General features: G+C 41.2%; 1 long non-coding RNA gene across 1 annotated transcript; it reads left to right on the forward strand.

Moving 5' to 3' along the window:
• Nucleotides 1–2992: 2992 nt before the first annotated feature.
• Nucleotides 2993–3695, forward strand: LOC137348503 (uncharacterized). The gene is made up of 2 exons (XR_010969119.1): nt 2993–3115; nt 3262–3695. It is a non-coding gene; the product is annotated as an uncharacterized lncRNA (long non-coding RNA).
• The last annotated feature ends 1736 nt before the right edge of the window (nt 3696–5431 follow it).

A 5431-nucleotide genomic window follows, 5' to 3' on the forward strand; every position in this document is an offset into this window, starting at 1 on the left:
CCGCGATTTAAATACACAGCCACTCAATTAATTTTGCTTCCCACATTTGCTAAGGGTAGATCTGTTCATGTAAAGTAGGATATTTGAAAAACACGGGCACAAGTCTGTAGAATGGTGCTCCAAGCTCAGATACACCACAGCTGAGCAACAAAGGAAGGGAATTCATTGCTGGATTCTGCAGAGTAACTTCAGCAACTTTCCCCCTCTGGGGGAGGTCCGAAATTTTCCCTTTTCTAACAAACAAACGCGGCGAATTGAGATTTTGGTGTTCCTGCTCCTCGTGTTGTCCATCCTTTCAGATTTGGGGCCAGTTTTAATTTGCAGCAGAGGAAAGACTGATCAGCCGAAGGGCCTGTTTCTGTGCTGTCTAACTCTGCGACTCCATGAATTGAGGACGACACACGAATACCAACAACACCCAAAATCCCCCAACAGGAAGAGGGAAAAGGACAATTTATTAACTCACTGTAACCCCACTTCCTGAACAGAGAAAGGGAAAGGGCAGTTGTTAATCCACTGTAACTCCACTTCTCCAACAGAGAGAGGGCAGAGGGAGATGTGAACCGATTGCAGCCCTCACTCAATTCCTCCAATAGATAAACGAGCAAGGACATTTTTTAACCCACTAGACTCTCACTCCTCCGGCAGAGAGCTTGGAAGGCAACTGCTCTCTATTATATGGACTCAGTTGTCATCAGTACAAAGTCAGCTTCTAGCTGACTGTGCGAGCATTTTAAACTTTCTACACGGAAACCATCTTGTAAAACATATATGTATGCAACATAATATCTTTAAACTTTTCCCTGTTAATCTTGTTGAAACAGATTGAATTCTAACAGTCCAATTCTAACCAGTGATATAATCCTCCTCTGTTTTTTCATACTTGTGCTCCTGATGTTTATGAGGCCCATCAGTTGCATTGCTGCATGCATGCAGATGATGTCATATTGCATCTCTCACAAAATACATTTACACAGAATAGTGAAGAATGTTCTCGACAATGCACACTGTCAAGGCCAGACCTGGTTATTGGTTCTCTGTGAAACTTTGAAGAATAATAAAAACACACAGGCACACGGACACAAACACACACATAAACACACTCACATACACCTACACACTGGAACAGACACAAATGCTGATATATAGGCTCCCACAATCACACACATAAACATAAACATAACGACGCACCGTAGTACAGTCTCACGTACACAGAAACATAGACATAAAAGCACACACATGGATTCACCATTGACACACATACATGGGCGTATATATTAGCACATTAGCAAACTGGCAAACATGCACCCAAACATGTCGATAGATAGACACATTAACACACAAATAAACACCAACATTAATATACTGACACACTCACTCACACACAAATAAACACCAACATTAATGTAAATAAATGCAAGATACTGCAGATGCTGGAAATCAGAAATAAAAACAAGAAATGCTGGAAACACACAGCAGGTCTGGCAGCATCTGTGGAGAGAGAAGCAGAGTTATCGTTTCAGAACAGTAACCCTTCATCAGAACTGGCAAATATTAGAAATGTAAAAGGTTTTAAACAAGTAAAGTAGGGGTGGGGCAAGGATAACAAAAGAGAAGGTGTTGATAGGACAAAGTCACAGAGAATAACTGACCAGAAGGCCACAGTTTGCCTTTGATCCTTTTATATTTTAAACGTTTGCATTTCTAATATTTGCCAGTTCTGATGAAGGGTAACTAACCAAGCTTAATGTACTTACACACTCACTCACAGCATCAACAGCAACTTAAGATACTGACACATTCACTCACACAGAAATAAACACCAACATTAATATACTGACACACACATGGATAAACAAACACGCACATAAACACATACATTCGCACACATGTACAAATAATCATACATGAACACACGCATTAATGCATAAATGTAAACATTAACACACACACGCACATTATCACACTTATGGAGGTACCAACACATGTAAACAAACACATTAACAAACCCAGATCGACACATTGACACATAAAATCGGATTAACTTACAGGGACACATAAAGATCCATCAACACAGAAACACAGGTTAACAAACTCACACATAAATAAATATTGACACACTCATACAAAACATGGACAGATAGGCACAACACACACACAAGCACACACAGCCGCATACACACATGCGGTCATTTGAATACACATATCTATGCACATTGGCACAGCCATCAACATATAAACTAGAACATTAATACACTCGCACTTGAATATATAAACGAACAAATAAACACACTCATTAACACTCACACGCAAGCACACATGGATACACACACACAGAGTAATGCAAAGCAAGAGATACTGATACACACACACAGAAGCAATAAAGCGCACAGACAAAAACACTAGACTATAGACGAAAGCAGAATTCAAATGCAATATTTGAACAGACAACGTCCCCAACAATTTCCTTGATACATGTTGGACTTTCAATCGCAATAAAGCAATGTTCTCAGTTAGAAACTGCGATCAATTAATGATTTACTAACCACTCTCATCACAAATAAACAAACAAGATTGGAATTCACATTCGATCTCTTACCCAGCACCATTGACAATCTCCAAACAAGTAGTTATCTGAATCTATCTTCACAATAATTGTTATCGATCAGCAAACCTCCCTCGGTATCTCACCATAATTGCTAAGGATAGAACGAAATTGATCCAAAATAAAAGCGCTTGACACTGAAGGAAAAACTGACATATTTTCCAATATGACCTGGACGAGGATCATAAAGAAAGAACGACTGTGGCGTTACTAACAGAGATTGATTGCTGAATGTGATTAATCTAACAATAGATATAGATTTAAAATTAAATTCGGGAGCAAAATCATGGGTTAAGGAAGAGAAATGCGAATGCAAACTAACAATCTTATATCCTGCTTTAATAAATAATCTAAATATATTTCCTCCTCTACATCACTGTAGATTCCTCAGACCACATCTGGATTGAAGACAATGAGCAAGAGAGCGGCAGCGTCTGGACAACAGCTTCTACATTCATCATCCTGTTCTTCCTGAGCATTTTCTACAGTGCTGCCGTCACTCTGGTGAAGGTGAGAAGATTCAAACCACTCACACTTCAATTTGACTGAAGCTGTTTAGTAAATCTCTAAAACTTTCATCGATTTAAAAAAAAACTCTGAGATGAAATTTCCAGACCACGAAATCTCTGCTTCATTCTTTTATCCCTCTTTTACAGGTCAAGTGAATGATTGAATTTCGGCCGGCCTGGATTTTCCTCATTTTCTAACATCTCTGTATGACCAAAAAAAGAGGAAACCTGTAAAAGTAGAATACTTTCAGTTTATGGTTCCGAATCTGCAGCTGAGAAAATCATAAACATTAACTTAGTTGTTTTTTTTGAAATGTATGAGATAATCGTGGCAATAATGTAAATGTACCTTCGACATTCATGTGTAAATAAGTAACTATTCCTTACTCATAAGTGTTTCCTCTCTTTTATGTTTTCTCTCTCTCATATGTTACAGTTTTACAGACAGCTGCAGCTCAGACCGCATGTGTTCTGTTCTCAATGTGATGCACAGTTGTTATATTCACTCTTCCTTTTCTTTTAAAGTCTTCTCTGTAAAATGTTCCTTTTGAAATTGCTAATAAATATTGAACAACAACAAACTTGGACTTTGCTGAATCCTTTACCCCAAGGCCACCCACACCGCTCTATATTCCCTGTTCCACGTTTTTCCCCTTTCCTGACATCTATTTTGCACCAGTCCGTCTGGTTGCGTTTAAACCCACGGCTCTTCGGTGAAAGAGCCGCTGCGCCATCCAGAGCCCCATCAGAGTAAAGACACCTTTCCCTCTGCCTCATTGTGACAACCACCAGAGGCAGAAAGACCGCACAGCGACCAGGAGCACCTCGCTGACTTCCACTATCTTATGTTCTGTCAGAGTCACCTGCCAGGTTATATTAAAGAGCAGCATTCTGCTCTATCACAGATTGATACAGTATGGCATAACAAAGAATGCGGTCCCAACAAACTTTTCCAGGACAGGCATGGAAAAGGTTAGATGTCGGAGTAATCTCACTCTGCACTGTCCCATCAAACACTCCCAGGACAAGTACAGCACCAGTTAGACACAGAGTAAAGCTCTTTCTACACTGTTTCGCAGGACAGGTATGGTACAGGTTAGATTTATTACACAGACACGTGAGGAAGAACAAACCCTGGGCCTGATTCCTCGAGACTGGTGCATATCTGACATAATAAATCATCGAGTACAAATACCGAGCATTATCCCAAGAAACTGGGGTCCATCTGACAAGCAGGAAGCACAAACCCTAAGAATGATTCCCACAGCTTGGGGCTTAGCTAAAGCAAAGGAGAAGACATGCCTTGGAAATAATGTCCAATGCCTGAACGGTATGTGATAAACAAGGCAGCACTATTCCTGGGATGAATCCCAAAGCCTGGGGCCGATCAGACAAAGGAGAGGCAATAAATTGTGGGAATGATTCCTGGAGTCTGACGCCTATCTGATACAGAGACTCTATCTTTGTATTTTCTGTTATACACACAACCCATTCTCTCTCCACATGTTCTGTCTCACACACACATACTCCACCTTTCTGTTATGCACAGGCCGAATCTCTGCCTCCACCTTTTCTGCTTTACCCATTACCCGTGCTCCTTGCCACATGTTTCCATGATGTCTTTCCTCTCTCTCTCTGCTCCTTCCCTCTGATGCCATCTGTTTGAACTCACTGAAGATCACTCCAGGTATCCTCTCTCCCTGCTTAATTCCCTCTATTACCATCTCACTGAAATCATTGAACATCACCCCAGGTATCTTCTCTCCCTGTTCCAATCCCTCTGTCCCATCTCCCTGAGCTAACTGAACATCACTCCAGGAATCCTCTCTCCCTGCTCCATTCTCTTTGATACCATCCCTCTGAACTCACTGATCGTTACCCAGGGATCCGCATTCTATCTCCCTTTAAAAGAAGTGGCTGTCGAGATAGTGGATGCATTGGTTGTAATCTGCCAAAATACCCTAGTTTCTGGAAAGCTCCTGGCTGATTGGAAACCCGTAAAATGTGGTGTGACAGACAGCAGGAAGCCATAGACCTTTTGGCCTAACAGCTGTCACAACTATTTAGACAGAATCTCAAGACCTTGAAGAGAGTGCAGAGGAAGTACACCAGAATAGTAGCAGGAGTATGGCATCAAGGAGCACGAGCAAAACTGGAGTCAATGGGAATCAGGGGAAAACTCTCCGCTGGTTGGAGTCATATCTAGCACAAAGGTGGATGGTTGTACTTGTTGGAGGTGAATCATCTCACCCCCAAGACATCACTGCAGGAGTTCCTCAGGGTAGAGTCCTAGACCCAACCATCTTCAGCTTCAATT

This window comes from Heterodontus francisci, chromosome 34, assembly GCF_036365525.1.
Source record: "Heterodontus francisci isolate sHetFra1 chromosome 34, sHetFra1.hap1, whole genome shotgun sequence".
In the NCBI taxonomy this organism is placed as follows: Eukaryota; Metazoa; Chordata; class Chondrichthyes; order Heterodontiformes; family Heterodontidae; genus Heterodontus; species Heterodontus francisci.